At 36.1% G+C, this 18,397-nt stretch overlaps 1 protein-coding gene and 1 non-coding gene across 2 annotated transcripts in view; both read right to left on the bottom strand.

Annotated features, from left to right (window-relative positions):
- The window catches only part of LOC150076610 (homeobox protein EMX1-like), a 381,825-nt gene that overhangs the window by 345,114 nt on the left and 18,314 nt on the right, over nucleotides 1-18,397 (bottom strand). The gene's annotated exons all lie outside the window — the stretch shown is intronic.
- LOC150076611 (U2 spliceosomal RNA) lies at nucleotides 12,351-12,536 on the bottom strand. Its single transcript, XR_016547859.1, has one exon. It is a non-coding gene; the product is annotated as a U2 spliceosomal RNA (small nuclear RNA).

The following is an 18,397-nucleotide window of genomic DNA, read 5'->3' as shown; positions in this document are numbered from 1 at the left end:
TTCGTATCGCGGAGTAGGTCACCTGCAGTTTATAAAAGGTTCCGTAAATGCCATTAGATACCTGGCTATATCGCTGCCAACCATTAGAGACCATTTCAACCTGCCAGTATTAATGCATCTTTCAGGACGACTCTGCTCCTTGTCGTCGGGGGGCGAAAAGTGTAAGTAGGCACTTCTGTAGTTACTTTAGCTTCATATCTGCATTAGAGGTCCGACAGTAATGTGTTTGTTACAGGTGAAAAAATGGTTGGAAGAACGGTCCTTTACAACTGTTAGCTGGCCAGGAAACAGCCCGGACCTGAATCCTATAGAGAACTGTTGGCATCGTGTGGAATGTGTAGTTGCCTTCCCTTCGTGGAAGCCATAATTCGTGTTTGGAACCCCGAACTATCAGTTGATTATCTTCAGAAATTGATCTTGTCAATGCTGCGACGGTGTGCTGCTGTCATTAGGGCAAGAGGTGGGCGGTTCAACTAAATATTAGTTTGCACCTAGTGAACTTTTTAATTTGTTTTCCATTTACAATGATAAATGAAGCAAACGGAGGCCTTCTGATAACGTTTCGGCCATAATTGTCGCGTTTACCAAAACTGTTGTATAAAGGTTGCAAATGCTCATTTTGGAATATTTTGAAAGCACCTGTCAAATATTAGTTAGCTTTGCCTTAACTATTAATAAATATCTTTTGTTTATATTTCTATTTGCGATGCTAGTCATTAATGTAACATACCATCGGGAAAAAGGGTTAGAAATGTGAAGTTCCTAGGTGATGCACTTTCTTTGAACACTAGTGTAAGTAACCATATCACACACACAGCATACGTAACATGATATGAAAAAAATAAAAAAAAAAAAGAAAAAATCCGACGATGTGGATAAATTGAAAAGTTAATATGTTTATATATACCAGGGGGTGGCCTACTTAATTTGTGATCCGATCTACTTTTTTTCTTCAAAATATGCCGCGATCTACCGTCTCAAGAATTTCATTGCACATGGTTAAAAAAGATAATCAACACATATTGAAAAATGTTGTCTTTAAATTTAAATACAATTTAGAATTCTTATTTTAAATTCATACGTATTTATTTTTTTAATTTATGCGAAGTTTGTGTCTTCATGTCATGCTAAGCTTTCAAAATCGGGGATATACTGTGATAGGGCCAACCGTAAACAATAATTGCAAGTCCGTAAGAACAGAGCTATTCTTCGTCTTTGTTTTTTTTTTTTTTTTCAAATACGAAAAGGCCGATTCACATAGATATATGGAACCAAAACAGAAATTTAAATTCACCGCATTTTTTTTACATTTGGGTACTTTTCTCGGCAAAAATATTTCCAAAAGTCTTTTACTGATGATTTTTAGGAAGATATCGTTTCAGAACGTAATAATTTCATTTTCAAGTAATATTTTCTCCATGTTAAAAATCTCAGCGATTTTTTTTTTTCGTATCTAAGTCGACATTAAATGGATAAGGAATATATTGAACAATGTCTTCAATTGTTTCAAAGTCACCCACAACTTCCTCAACTTCAGAAACATATTTCTCACTATTAAACTCAAAAACAGGATATTTTTGCAAATGAACTTCCATATTTGCAAAATGATAGAATTTTTTTTCTTTAGGATCCTTAGCCACTGCCGCCAAAAATTGATATTTATACGCAGAAATCATGCCACCCACATTTTTATTTTTTCCGTGTAATTCCAAATTTAGATCACTTAATTTACTGGCCAAAAAGTAAAATCTGCCCAAAAAGCCAGACCACACAACCACTCTACATCTTTTAGCTGCTGATAACCATCTCCCCTTTGATCAACAATTTTTTTTAATTCCATTCCACAAATTTCGAAATCTCTATAGAAACTTACTCCGCCTCAGCCACTTCACATCTGTGTGCAATATCAGATCTGGTTCATTTTCATCGAGTTGTATTTTTGAAAAGTCTCCTTTATTAAAGAGGACCTATGATGGAATTCACGATTTTGAAAGCTATGTCCATAAACACTTAGTATTTAATCTTTTGCTGGTCAACACTTGTTGGTGGATGGTAAAAAACTGCAGCCATTTTCAACCCACTGCAGGATGGAAGCCTCCTCAACAATTCATGTTGAGAGAAATGGACCATAATCTTCCACATTGGTGCAGAGCAGGTTGGCAGATCGTTGGTGGATGATACAGTGGTAACTCAAAAAATCTGGGAATTCGCCATCCTTTTGGCACAATGCGATGAATCCGTTAAGATGTCCTGTCATTGCTTTGGCTCCATCTGTTGTTATTTATTTATTTATTATTATTATTATTTTTTTTTTTTTGTCCTCGCCTTTTTTTCCATGAGGTCAGCATTTTTTACTCTTTTGGAATGAAATTTTTACGGCCGGATGCCCTTTCTGACGCCAACCTTTACCCTTTATCCGGGCTGGGGATATGCGGTGGTCATTCCCTAACCTTCCACATCCTCCGTATTTGGTGATCACGGGCTCGAACCCCGGTCTAATCAGTTGTTCTTGTTATTTGGTTTTTTAGGAGCATTAGCAACTAAGGCCGTATTGCTCCGGGGATATGCGGTGGTCATTTCCTGACCTTTCTGCATCCTCCGTATTTGATGGTCACGAGCTCGAACCCCGGTCTAATCAATAAGCGTGTGCTACGCACTGCTGCTCCTGCCTACCTGGCTACAGAGGCGCCCTGTTGTTATTGATACGAGCTTAAATAGTGGTAATTTAATTTTTTCAATAAAATTTTTGAATGCGTTAAATATATCAAGACCTCTAGTTCTTTCTTTTAACGAAACCATACACAGCAGTTCTTCTCTAGTGGCAGAATCATCGAAAACCATATGAATAAAAACGAGCAATCGCGCTGTATCACTGACGTCTGTAGATTCATTCAGTTGTAAAGAAAAGGACACACAATTAGCAATATGAGCACTCAATTGTTCGCTCACATTTTTACTATTTTTTTCTTTGCGTCGCATCACAGTATTTCGAGATAATTACAGATCTCGAAGAGCACTTTTAATTTCATTTTTGATCTTAAAATTTTCAAAAAGAGAATCTGTTATTTCTAAAAATGCGCCTTTGATGAATGGACCATCAGAAAATAGTTTGCATTTTTTTGCAAGAAGATGATTCACTTTAAATGATGCTACAGTCACTGCTTTAGATTGTAAATTACGTGTCATGAAGAAATTTTGTTGCGCGAATAATCTGGATTTAAGTTATTATTTTCTAAGGTCACTATTAGGCGGAAAGTCCGATTGGTATTTACCATAAAGATATTAATATCGTTAATAAATATTGAAAGCGGTAAGGGGATCCAACATGGATGCGTTGAACTGCCTTTTTAATTTCCTTTTTTGGGTATAGCCACGGAAGCATTGCAAATCAAACGACAACATTTTTCTTTTATCATTACAAAAAAGTATAGTTCCGACTCTTGATGAAAATGATACGTTTTACTCTTTTTCGTAGTATTCATTTTAAATCAAGGGATATTAAATTAACGTATAGGTACTCTCCAGTTATTAATATTAAGTGAGCTAAATAAGAATTCGACACACACTATGCTTTCCACAACATAACTGCGTGAATTTTCACTAGACCACAGAGTATTACTCTGTGAACTAGACAAGCCTAGCTGATGCGCGGCGACAAGAGTAGTCACGTGTTTAAACGGATTTGTAATAAGCGTATGTAGTGGGGCGCAAAATAATCATAACATTTAGATTTTGACTAATCTATTTTCTATATATGTTCACAATTCGTCGTGATCGACCGAAATTAAAGCTGTCATCGACTTGTTGGCCACCTCTGATATATCCCGTCCAGGCAGTTCAAAATTTGGGGTTTACAAGTTGTGTGTATTTTACACAGTGTTTGTTTCCTAGATGAAAAACAGCCACAAAAGAATTGCGGGCGAAACAGTTGTTTAACTCCACACCACGCAATTAAAACTTCGAAAAACGGACAATACAAGGCATTGATACATATTAGCTGTTCGGAGCTAGAACAATTACGCGTAGGAAGAGTGGCACTGATTTAATGAGAGAAGGTCAAGATTGCGCTCTGATAAGGTCTGTATTTAATTGCGTTCATAGAGCTGGATTTACGCCCATTGATTAATTACTGCCAACCAGAGTGACATGGTAATAATCGATTGCTACGGGAATGAGCAAAGACTCCCTTCGCCTGCTGATGAACTCGAAGAAATAGCACGGTCAAGTCGGGTTTGAGTCATTTTTGCGTTAAATTCGCCTTGGAGAGGAACAATTAAAAGGGGCTATACAGATGACTAGTTTCAGTCAACTGTTCTAATTGTGCTTTGCGTTAATAAACACATTTCTGCCGCTATTCAGGCAAGCACGCTCAAACAAATCTGAAGGAGGCGCACGTCAAGTTTCATACCCGAGGGCTCAAAGATGACTCAGCATCTTGTAACTAAAGGGTGTTTACTGGGAACTGATTTCCGGAAGCAGAAAAGGCAGTGAAGTATTTTGAACAATATTCTGCAACGAGTGGATCTCAAAAGACGGTTGTGAACGCCCAAATACACCGAAACTGCTGTGTTCATTTATTGCCGAAAGAGAAGGCAACTTTGAATTCTTTTTTTCACATATTTTTTTCAAATAAGCACTACTTTTTTTTTTTTTTTTTTTTTTTTTACTAATCGTTTCAAACTTTCTTATATATATATATATTTTTTAAGTTTTTTAAAACTGCTGATCCTATGAAATGGAATTAATAAAGTTTTTTTTAAGTGTATTATTTTAATGTGTAAAGGAAATCCAGCACTTTAAGTATTTTTGATGATGACTCTGTCATTCTCCCCTTTCCGCGTTGTGTTTTATGGGTATGGCCAGTGGTCGCCAAAGTGGTCGATATCGACCCCCAGAAGTCGATATAACATTGTTAGTGGTCAATAGAAAAATATAAGACATCATTGTACGGGTAATATTTAATTCGGTTAACTTGGATTACCTCCGTCCTGAATGACAACGCAATTAAGAGTGAATCGTGGGAACAGTGACATGAATAGGACCTGTAAGATGGAGCAAGGTCATGAAAATAGTTACGAAGGCCAATCAAGTAGGCCAAAATGACGTTTTTACCAATAAACGGATGTCGGTGGTTCCCGCCGGGTGGGCGCGGCGGGAGCGAGATTGCAACACGTGCACGGTTGCTTATTTATTTATACTTACACGTATTCGATCCCAGTCTCATTTTTGTGCATGGACATACAACTGAGCGTTAATGTTCTAAAGTTCATCAACATACATATAATATCAACATATTCGTTCATAATTCACGAACTAAACTTCTCTATGTTGAAGAGTTGAGGAGGGTTGGCAGTGTAAGATCTGAAAATCTTACAAAAAAAAAATAAAATATTTTTTTTTAGACTTCGGAAGTTAGTTTTCCTTTTTAGATTCTTGCCATTAATGAGATATAGGAATAAAATCTGCAGTTTTGAAATCTAATTTATTCTGGTAGGGGCTGAAATTATTAAAAAAAAATTTTCCTATTGTAAAATTTCCTACATAACACTGGCAGAGCAAAATTAGTTGTCCTGGGAAAGGGTAATGGAACGAAAACAGTAAAATTAGCTTTACATCCGTTAAAACAGAAAACTGACGGAAAATACTATAGCAACCAGCAGGAGGTTCGGCGCAACAAACAACTTAAAGTTTATGAGGGGTCACACACCGGAAACGCATTCGGCAAAACGCACACACAAGCCTCTAAAAATAGACGCGATAGTCTCCAGTGACACATTTGTGGTTTTTCTGAAGTGCTATAGAGACAAGCTGTGATGACACAGGAGGAGTTGTTTTGATACATTCGGCCTACATGAAAGAGCTCAACGGATGTCAACAGGTGGGAAATAAAAAAAAGGAGAGGGGTATTGTGAATCACGTGCTACAGGGCTGGCTGACCTACCAACGAATTAAAGAAGAAAAATGGAAAAAAGATAGAGGGGATTGGTAGAAACCACTGTAGGAAGGCGTGACAAACTCGGAAGAAAAATTGTGGATGGAGACGGACAAAAAAAAAAGAGTGAGTCAGTGTCAGTGAGTGGGGCAGTAAGATGAGAGTTGGAGAAGAAAAGAAAGGAATGAGTTTCTTTAGATAGAGTAGCCGGTGGAGAAAAGTGGCTAAGTTTTAATGTGTAGTCAGTAAGAGGGGTAGATAAGCTTTAAGTGAACAGTTAAGTCGTTGATTTAAAAAGTTAGTGAGAGAGGCAGTCGAGTAAGTGGAAGATGAAGTTGAGGTGCAGAAGTCGGTCAGACAGTCAGTCAAAAGTAGACTGAGTTTCGAAGTGAGAGATGAACACGTGCCATAGAAAAGAGGGAAAAATTTTCAAGATCCTTAAAGTAGATGAGAAGGAGTCAACTCCATTATGAAGGAACGAGATTGCCTGATATTCTGAGAGCAAGTACGCTGGAGCTGATGAGATCCGAAGCCAGACAAAAAGAGTACAGCCATTCTGATCAGATGAAATTAATGCGTCCTTAAAGAAATAAAAAGGTACCCAGGAAGAATCCAGTATCTTGTGTCGAACTCCCCCAGTGATTGTGAGATGCGACCCAGATAGAAAAGATCCCCGACTCGCTTAGAGAAGGATGTACCGTGAAGTCTGCCAAGTTATGTAAGTAAGTGATTAGTTTGCTTAAGTACTCTCACCATCTCACCGACTATAGACACCCGATAACCAATTTATCAGAACTTTTGATTGAACACATATGTATAAGTAGTGCTATATTGTAATGAATAAGTTAGTGAATGTTATGAACTGAAGGACATTACCCAGGGCAAGTCAATATATATATAAATAAATTTTGGAAGGGAATAGATATAAAATTTTTGAAGTGATTGATACTTGTTAATATTTGGTAAAAAAAAAAAAGTGAATGACTAAGTATGAATTTTGGAAGGGGATAGACGGATGTCAGTAACCCCCGAATGTGCAAGTAGTTAATTGTAGAAATTTGATAGTAATAATTACCTAGATTAGAGAAGGTTGTAGGCTATAATCTGTTAGAAAACAGAGTAATGATTTATACTGAAATTAAGAGTATCGGAGCTTTATCAATTTGGAGTAGGAATTGTTTTGTAATGAAAGGAGAATGTTAATAGATTCTTTTGAAAGTCAATTGAACTCAGGAGTAAGGAAATAGAAACATTTTGTTAGTTAAAAAGAGGAGATAGTTGATTATGATTTATGTAAAGGAAATAGCCCTCCTTGAGTTTACTCAATAGGCAAAATACCTTGCTCATATACATTCTGTTATAAGAAGATGAAATTAAATCTATTTGGTCATGAGTTTAATAAATTTCTTTTGTTTGATGTATCTATGTAAAAAATGTTCAATAAACTGATATTTTTTTATACAACATTTGTGTGTCTCTTTGTTGTTCTGTGTAAGGCCTATCCAAAGGGAATTAAACACTTCAAGGAGATTTTCCCCTAGAACTTGGAATTTTCTGTAAAGAAATTGTCAGATTTGCAAGTGGGGATAAATATAAAAAAAGGGGATATATACGAATATTATAAAATATAAATATAATATATAAATGTAAAATATATATACAAACCAAAATTAAATCAAAAATCTCCCCCTCCCCCCACAGCAGTTATTACTTTTGCTTACTGACTTCAATTTTAATTATTTTGTTACAACCCCAGTAACCACAATGACAGCTTCAGATTCTAAAAACAAATGTAGACAATATTCGTTAGAATATTTGAAACTTGGGTTTATTGCTTCACTAAGAAACGTAACAAGGCCTATGTGTCTTCTTTGTGAAAAAAACTTTTAGTAACGATGCAATGAAACCAGCAAAAATGATAGATCATCTTCAAAGACTCCATCCCGATAAGAAAGATAAAGATCTTGACTTTTTTAAAGAACTGAAAGAGAAATACACACATCGACCAACTATAAAATCATCTATGAAAGCACCTGCCAAAGCTGACAATAACAAGGATTAACAGCCTCCTACAATATTTCTTTTAATATATAGCAAAAAACAGGAAAACCATATACAATATCAGAGGACCCGTAATCAAAGAAGTGATTTAAACCATAATGAAAAAAGATTCTGGCCCTGTTTTAAAATGCTTACCATTGAGTGCGGATACCGTGAAAAGGTGTATTGGTGAAATGGCTGAAGATGTAGAAAAAACTGTAGTATCAGAAATCAAAAACAGTAAGTTCTCCTTCCAACTTGATGAATCTACATTTGATAGTCCTATTCTTATGGCTTATGTAAGATATTATAGTAAAACCAAACATCAAATTATTGACGAATTGTTATTTGCATAATATCTTGAAAGTGACGGAACGGGGTTGACAATTTTTCAGCGATTGGAGGAATATTTAAATAAGTATGATATTCCATTTACTAATATAACAGCAGTAGCCACAGATGACGCACCTGCAATGGTGGGCCGTTATTGAGGTTTCGCCGCCTTTATGAAAGAAAAAGTTCAAAGTGTGCATACTATTCACCGTGTGTTGCACCGAAACCATTTGGTGGCAAAAACTATCAGTGACGAACTGCATGATACTCTAAGAGTGGGTATTAAATCTATTATTCAAATTAGAGCTCATCCTCTTAAATCGCGATTGTTTGCCGAACTTTGTGAAAAAAATTATGAAGTATCAAACCAATTACTTTTGCATACTGAAGTAAGATGGTTGCCTAGAGGTGCAAGTCTACAAAGATTTGTTGAGTTGTTCGACTCAACCTAGAGTTTCTTACAGATGTTAATTTGTTTTTGAGTGATGAACTGAAAAGAAATAAGAATCATATTTTCTACTTGGCGGACTTATTTTCAAAATTTAATGACATACAGACCCGTCTACAAGGTAAAGATGACACGATTCTTTTAGGTTTCCAATCTAAATTAGCCTTCTTTAAATAATCATTGTTACGAAAAGATTTTCAGTACTTTTCGAATCTACGGCAACCGGAAGTAAAAGATAAAGAAATATACACAAAACATCTTCAAAATTTGAGCGATGATTTTAAATTGCGCTTTGCAGATTTTGAAAACATGCCAATTCCAGATTGGATTATCACGCCGTTTTCTGCAGATATTGAAAATAACGAATACAACTTACAAGATGAACTTATTGAATTGTCAGTAAATCTTGAAGCTAAGACGCTTTTTAAAAAGAGGACTTTAAGTTACTTTTGGACGAACATAAATGTTGTAGAAAAATATCCAAAACTTTCTGAAGTGATACTCCCCTTTTTGCTTGCATTTCCAAGCTCGTACATGGTTGAAGCTGGTTTCAGCCATGTTAATTCCGTTTTAACAAAACAAAGATATAGAAATCTGTGGCGATTGAAGGCTGAAACTTACTGATTTTGAACCCAACGTTGCTAATCTTGTCAAGAGTCACGAAGCACACCCTGCACATTGACAACGTTAGTAAATTGTACACTAAGTTAATAAAAGTCTTATTTTCATATATATAAAGAAGATTGTATTATTGTTATTTTGTTATCTAAATTAAATTTTATATATTATTTATCCCTCCTATCAAATATGTAATGTTAAGAAGGACGTCAAAAACAAAAACGTATTCCTTTGACGTTAAGCCAATATAATAATATACAGTACTTTATTATACATATAATAAACACTGTAACTATAAAATAAACAATCTAAAAACTAACATAAGCGTCTTTTTTGCTTGTCCTATTATAATTACGTAATAGTAAAATAGAGAGGGTCGATAAAAAGTCAAGAAACTCTTGAAGGGGTCGACGGTCAAAGAAGTTTGGCGACCCCCGTGTTGGGCGGATCCGTCATAACAATCTAACATGCAGTAAATAAAACTCCCTGAAAATTTCTTTTATAGGTTGTCAGATATTTCTGAGGGACAGATGTGGTTAAAAGATTTTCTTTACAAAGATTTCCTTTACAAAGAAAATCTTTTAACTCAAAAATAAACCTGCAGAAAATACCCGAGCGATACCAATTTCCTAGAGTAGCGACGTAACATTTCAAAGAGTTAACCAAATATATCATAATACGCACGTCAGAGAGCGCAACTCTTTTCTGAATTGGATTATAGAAATAAGCCATATTTCACAATTTAAAAATTAAAAATATTTAAAATTCTTCTTTTAATTTGAGCTAATATCCAGTTTATGTTGAAAGAAATGTTATTCTATTGTGTAATCCTATATCGAACAGTTGGATTATCAAGTTTTGTGGTAAACCAAATTTCAACCTGAAATATAATTTTTGTGTAAATTTTGCGTTATTACACACATTTCCAGTTTGTGCTGTGTGTATAATTGAGAATTCTATATATATATATATATATTTTTGATAATATTATTTTTGGATTGCTTCGAAGTGTAATAAATTACACAATACGGCATCCTGGCTGATGGACAAAATGATAATTCCACGACTGCAACTGCACGTCATCAAAAAAAGAGAAGTTAGCGATATTTTATTATTATTGGTATTATTTTTTATTGATTGGGGAGGCGGGGGTTACACCACTAATGGCAAAGGAATGAGTTATAATTTCAGGAAAGGAAATTACAACGTTTTAACGTGCTAAATGGCCTCTATTAACTGGATAGATATTTCAGAGAAAGCGAATACAATTGAATTATTGTATACCTTTAAAATATTAATCACAGAACTCTTCAATGCGTATATACCATTAAAAATACTCCAAAAGGAGGATTCCAAGTTGGATGAATAAGGAAGCTGTCAGATTACTTGAGTAGAACATACGGTATGGAAAAGTTACAGAGCAACGAAAGGTACTGAAGCCTATAGAAGCTACAAATTGATCTGTAATAATGACACAGAAAAGGTCAGGCTGGTAAAGGCAGATTATGAGAAATTACTGACAACGAGAGCAAAGAGTGGGGATAAGAAATTCTTCACGTATATAAATGCAAGAAGAGAAGGACAAACCATATCGGACCACTATATAATGGACGTGGGACAGCATTAGATACCCCAGCTGAAGTTAGCATTTGCATTAGTAGGGGCAAACGATGCAAGAAAGCAAGTTTATGCAGCATCAGCCAAAAAAAAAAAAAAAAAAAAAAAAAAAAACCTCCTATTTCATCCATTCGTTCCAAATGCCTGTCCAGCTCAGCCTCAAATTTATTTAGGATATCAACTTCCACAAATAAAGATGGAAGTCTGTTCCATCCATCAACTACCCGCTGGTTAAAGGAAAATTTCCGCACATCTATTCTACAACTGTCTTTCCTCAATTTGAATCTGTGCCCCCTCAGGTTCTTAATCTGAGCAAGACGAAGAATCCCATCTGCATTCAGCTTGCTCCACCCATTCAAGGTTTTTTTTACACCTCAATCAGATCACCTCGCAGGTGCCTACTCTCCAGGCGCTCTAATTTTCAGAACTTAAGCCTGAACTTGAGGGGAACAAAGGGGTGCTCTTACCAAGAAGGTAAGAGCACCCCTTTGTTCCCCTCACCAATCTTTTTGCCCTTCTTTGTACTCGTTCTAGCAACTCTACAGCCTTCCTAAAATGAGGCCTCCAGACACAATACTCTAGGTGTGACCTGACCATTCCCTTGTACAATGGAATAATCACCTCCCTGTCCCTGCTAACAAAATTCCTATATATCATTAACAAGATTCCATGACCTGCCCTGGCAGCCCCTCTGCACTGCTCAGCGACCTTCATATAAGTGTACTTCATATAACTTCATATATTTGGTCTAAACCATGAGCTGGGGATGTCAGGTAGTCAGCCTTTTGTATATATTTCCTAGTGATGAGACCAAATTGGCTTCGATCCCATCCCACCGGCGTTGCCAAATCCCAGTTAATTCACTCCAAATTCTAGCCTTTTCCTGCTTTATGTTATTTCCGTGGTCGGTTGTTATTCCGTACGCTGTGATCGAAAGTCCCTTTTTGAGATTGTGCAACATTCTCGAGAAATGGTATAGAGGTCAAGTGGCATTACTCCTCCCAAAACCTTCAAGGCATTGTTAGAAGTAGTTCTTGGAAGGCAGTGAATGGTTAGTAAGACGAAGCTTTGCAAGGATATTAGCTTTGTTTTATCATGACTTTGGTAACATTTTGATGCCAAATGCTAGTGGCATAAGAAACTACAGATAAAAAGATCGTCTTATAATACAATGATAATATAATGAAAAGACTGGGGGTCTTCCTAGTAATACACCATTCTTTTCTAGAGATCCTAACCACTGCGGTAGTAAAATTTCGAATTTTGAAACATGCGACAGAGAACTTAATCTATCATCTAATATAACTCTTAAATATAAATAAATAAATTTTCTGTTTATACTCCGGGACGACCAAACGGTCAGAGGAGTTCGCAAGATAGATTTGAATACAGGAAACAGCACCGTATTCAGCAGTCACGGGCTTGAACCCCGGTCACTCAAGGCACGTGTACTTATGCACCTACGCGCCTGACCACTAGGCTACGGCGGCCTAAGCTGATAAGAACAGATACTACACTTTGATTTTAGCCAAAAGGCCGAGAAGCGATTGAGATTGTGCAACATTCTCGAGAAATGGTATAGAGGTCAAGTGGCATTACTCCTCCCAAAACCTTCAAGGCATTGTTAGAAGTAGTTCTTGGAAGGCGGTGAATGGTTAGTAAGACGAAGCTTTGCAAGGATATTATCTTTGTTATCTTTGTTTGCAAGGATATTATCTTTATCAAGGATATTATCATGACTTTGGTAACATTTTGATGCCAAATGCTAGTGGCATAAGAAACTACAGAAAATATGTAGTCTCAGAGACATATGGTATCTGTATGTTATTAAGAAGATTCCTAGGAGGTCTGTTATAGTTGACGTGATTGCCAAATGTCGTTAAAATTCGTCTTACTTGGTGAAATTTTTAATATGTTTGTATTCGCCCATGTTACCAATTCGTCAATAATTGGTGCCATACACTCCTCAAGCACTTTTCTGGATCCCCCCTCGATGGCCACCACTCAGTCATCAGCATATACAATTTTAACTATTAGTATTAGTATTAGTATTACTAATGGCCGCATGGTGTAAGGAAGTCATTTCTTATGGTGTAGCATACTTTTTTTGGTTGGTGCAGCATACCGCACCAACGAATAAAACAATGATAAAAAAATAATAAATAAATAATAATAATTAATAAAAGAAAAGGAAATGAAACCTATCATCCTATGCGCTTCCCTCACCCAAAGGTACTATAACAGATGACCTTTGAATTTCCCCAAACTGTCAGCCTCTAACACCCATGTAGGCAACTTATTCCAGTAATTTATAACTCGCTGGCTAAAATTAAACTTCCTGCAGTCCAATCTAAACATCTCCCCCGTAACTTGAATTTATGTCCCCTATTTCTAGCATCATTTATAATCTTGAAAATTTGGTCCCCATTCATTTTACTGATGCCTCTCAGAGCCTTAATCAAATCTCCTCTAAGGTGTCTAGTTTCAAAACTCTGCAAATCAACATATTCGAAGTTTTTCTTCATAAGGACGACCATTTGCCGATCTCATCATGCGAATTACTTGTCTTTGCACCCTTTCAAGAAGCTCGATGTCTTTCTTTAGGTGCGGTCTCCATACTTGAACCCAGTATTCCAAGTTTGGTCTAACATAAGCCTTATATAATGGGATTATCACGTGCCTCTCTCTACTTGCAAAAGTTCGATAGATCATCGAGAGGACACCATGGGCCTTCCTTGCAGTCTGTTTACAATGCTCGGAGAATTTCATGTCTGGCCGTATCGCAACACACAAGTCCCTTCCCTCCAGTACTGGGTTTAGCTGAATTCAACCAAGTGAATAAGTTATTTTTGGGATTACTGTTTTCCCAGGTGTAATACCTCACACTTTGTTGGATTAAAGCATAGTAGCCATTTTTCTGACCATTCCTGAAGTCTATCTAGGTCTCTCTGAAGAATCTCAGCTTGACAGTGATCATTAACTACTCTACCAATTTTAACATCATCTGCAAATTTAGACATCACGCCCTCTATCCCTTCATCGATATCGTTTAGGAAAATTAAAAACAACAGTGATCCTAATACTGATCCTTGAGGAATCCCACTTCTTACATCAAACGAATATGAGGAAGAGCCATTTATCACAACCCTCTGCCTCCTGCCCTGAAGCCACCCTGCTATCCATCTAAGGATTTTCCCAGTGGTTCCAACCTGTTACAGCTTAAAAAGCAACCGCTCATGTTGGACTGAGTCGAAAGCTTTGCTGAAATCTAAATAAACAATGTCGAAATAATTTTATAAATCCAGCTCCTGAGTGACCGTTTCAAAATAGCGAACAAGATTTGTTAATCATGATTTTCCCTTTACAAACCATGCTGAGAATTTCACTTCGATCCAAATGATCCTGAATTCCACCCTTGATCATTGCCTCCATGTTCCCTACCACTGAAGTTAGACTGACAGATCGATAATTTCCCACTTCACTCTTAGAGCCACCCTTATGTATGAGAGATACATTGGCACTTTTCCAATCCAACGGAATCTCCCCAGAGTGTAGTGATGCTCGCATAATTAGCTTTAATAGTTCAATGCACTCACTTGCCGCCTCCCTTAAGATTATAGGGTATATTCCATTAACTCCTGGAGCCTTACTGGCCTGTCGGCTCGAAGGTTTTTTCATTAAATAATCTTGCGACATTTGGATATCATTAATTACATATTTTTCAACTTCGCTCCCAAAATTTTCCATTGCCACCAAAGGTTTCTGGGACCTTTGCCTGTTAAACTTGGGCAAAGTGTTTTAGACGCATTTATTGAATAGATTTTCTAAGTGCAATTTTAATATTACATTTTGACAAGTGGATTGTGGCTCCTTGTTTGCTTACATTGATTGTATATTTGTAAATAGTTACTGATTTCTGTTTTTAGATTCAGTTTTTAATTGTAAATATAGAGTTTTATATTATACATTATGTCTTATTCCTCTGCCTCTTCAAGTGAGGAGGATTTGATAAGGATGGATGATCAAGAAGTACAGCCAGTTGTGAACGTTATTACTGAAGGTGAACGACAAGATTCGATAAAAGAAATTTCTTGTTCAGCCCAGGAACTAGTGGAACAGGATATCTTTATTGGAAAAACTTTACAGAGAACACCAGTAAAGACAAGATCAACATCATTACCAGGTACTTCCCAATCTTTGCAAAAAGGAAGTAAAAGTAAAAAGTTAAAAAAAGTGGAAGATAAACAAGAACTAAGCGATGGGGAAAAACATAAGAAGAGAAAACGAAAAAACAGTGTAAGTGAGCGGCCGAGTATGGAAGGTTTTGATTACGTTAGAGAAATAAGGAGTGAATTAAGCTCGGTTTTGTGGAATGAGCAAAGTAAAGTCCCTATTGCAGTGATAAGAATTATTTTGGAAAAATGGGATAAATTGGAACAAAAGGCGCAAGAAGTATATCTTGAGAATGTCTTATTGAAAGAGAAAGTAAAAAGAAAGCAGGAAAAACAAAGTTATTCTACTATTGTGAAAAATAAACTTGAAGATACAGTGTCAAAGGTTATGATTATTAAAGCAACGACAGATAAACATAAAACGAGCGAAGATGTTAAAGTGGATATCTTAAAAGAAATAAGGCCAATGTTATCAAACCTTAAAGTTCGGAACTTAAAACCAATAAGAGATAGGGGAGTCCTGGTAGAAGCTGAAACAAATGATGATCTGATAAAGTTGAAATCGTGTTCCAAAATTCAGGACTTAGGATTAAAGTATATTGTGCCTAAACCTGTATATCCTAGAATCGTATTATTTGATGTGGAAAAAGATGTAGAGAAAGAAGAACTATTGCAGCAATTGTGGGTGAAAAACTTTAAAGACTGTGATATAAGTGAAAAGAAGTTTAAAGAAAATATTGAGATTTTAACTGTAAATAGGAATAGGAATACACAGTTGAATAACTGGATTTTACAGTTATCTCCTATATTATGGAATAATGTTAAGGATAGAGTAAGATTATTTGTGAGATGGATGGCCTACAAATTTAAAGAGATATATTCAATTACTCAATGTTATAAATGCCTTGCTTTTGGCCATGTTGCAAAGTATTGTAGGAGAGAGATGCGATGTGGTCACTGTTCCAAAGAACATTTGTTTAAAGATTGTCCAAATAGAGGGAAACAGCCTGAGTGTTGTAATTGTAAAGGGAAGAATGAAGAGACTGCTCATGCTGCCGTGGATAAAAAGTGTATTGAGTATCAAAGGGCCTTAGACATTCATAAAAGAAAAATTAATTATGGATAAGTATATTAAAATTTTACAACTAAATGCACAAAGAGCTAAGGCAGTTGCATTGCAAATAAATCATATAATGGAATGTGAAGATTTCTCGGTGGCCCTCTTGCAGGAGCCATATGTAATTAAAGGTAAAGTAGCAGGTTATCCTATTAGATATAGAATTGTTTCTAAAGGTGATAATCCAATGACGGCCATAGTAATTAGAGATCCTGAAGTGGTTGTAACACAAGTGTTATCACTGTGTGATGAGAAACACGTTTGTTGTGAAATTATAGGGAAATGTGGCAAGTTGTATGTTGTTACAGTATATTGCCAGCCATCAGAAGGAATGGAACAACATATAAAGTATTTAGATAAATTATATGAATTAGTTGGCTCTTGTAATGTAGTGGTTGCCTTGGATTCTAATGCTTGTTCTCCATTGTGGGGTAGTGATGTATCCAATGAAAGAGGAGTGATGCTGGAGGAATTCATTGCTGCCTCAGGTATGGAGGTGTTAAATGTGACAGGACATGCTCCTACTTATTCCACGGTACATGGACAGTCATATATTGATTTAACTTTGGCGTCTACCTCTATTGTGGATAATATTAGAAATTGGAAAGTGATAGAACATCATACTACTAGTGATCATAATAGCATCTCTTTCTCCTGTGTTATAAATGATTCAGTGAGAATATTGAATGATATTGATAGATTTATGGATAAAACTGCAAGGTGGCCCAAGTTTGAGCAGGTGTTTTTGAGTAGAATTAATGAAATAAATTGGGTGGGCCTGACATCAAATGATTATGTTAAACAATTAACTGTTATTTTAAATGATGCATGTTCTAGTAGTATGAAGAAAAGGTATAAGGTTAATAGGCCAGTATTCTGGTGGAGTACTGAATTATCTGAAAAAAGGAGAGAGACTTTTCGTTTAAGAAGAAAGTTCCAGGCTGTAAGAAGAATTGGAGATTTAGATTTGTGTGAGGTGTATAAAAATATGTATAAAGCTTGTCGTAAAGAATATGTTACAGCTATCTGTAAAGCTAAACAGAATAAGTGGAGGGAATATGTGAGCAAACAAGGATCTAGGGATCCATGGAATTCTATTTTTAAATTATTAACTAATAAAAGAAGCCTATCGGAAATAATGAGCACTATTGGCAATGAAAATAGTCAAACTTTAACTTGGGAAGAATCAGTGAACAGGATATTGGACGATCTCTTTCCAGATGAAAATGAAGAAGTCAGTGAATTAGAAATAGATGGTCAAAATATTGTTGTGACACCAGAAGAACAGTTTACGTTAGAAGAGTTGACAACGGCCATGGGCCAGGCGAAGGATGGTAAATCGCCGGGCCTAGATAAAATAGAAGTTTTGGTTATGAAAAGATCTTTTCAAATGGCTCCAGAATTATATTTAAATCTGTATAATCGATGCTTAGAAGAGGGTGCCTTTCCGGATGAGTGGAAGAAAGCACAGATAAAATTACTTATAAAAGGAATAGATCGTATGCTTAATGAAACTAGTACATATCGTCCAATTGCCCTCCTCTCTGTTTTGGGCAAGATATATGAAAGACTATGTATGAACCGTCTTATGATGAGGTATGATTCAAGAAATATGTCATCACAAAACCAATATGGTTTTAAGAAAGACTCATCAACTGAAGATGCGGTATATAGATTGCTTCAAGCGGTGGAGGACAGTGAGGAACGGTATTGTTTGGGTGTATTTATTGATTTTAAGGGTGCTTTTGACCACTTATGCTGGGGAGGCATCATGTCTAGAATTAAAGAAGTATGTACAACAAAATTATATAATGTATTTAGAAGCTACTTTTCCAATAGGGAAGTAGTAGTTAAAACAAGATATACAGAGATAACTAGGAAAGTTAATAAAGGATGTCCACAAGGCTCGGTGATTGGCCCCTTTGCGTGGAACATGGTCTTTGATGAATATTTAAATGAAGAAATGCCTGGTGTCACAAAGATAGCTTATGCTGACGATCTGGTAGTGATGGTTCAGGGAAATTCCAGATCTTCCATAGAAAGCAAAGCAGAAGAAGCTTTGAGAACATTAGAAATATGGACAAGGAAACATAAATTGCAGGTCTCAAAGGAAAAGACGG

This window comes from Mastigoproctus giganteus, chromosome 13, assembly GCF_048544385.1.
Source record: "Mastigoproctus giganteus isolate SK-2022 chromosome 13, ASM4854438v1, whole genome shotgun sequence".
NCBI classification, from domain to species: domain Eukaryota; kingdom Metazoa; phylum Arthropoda; class Arachnida; order Uropygi; family Thelyphonidae; genus Mastigoproctus; species Mastigoproctus giganteus.
Note: the sequence above shows the minus strand (reverse complement) of the source record. Positions and strands in the feature narration are given on the sequence as shown.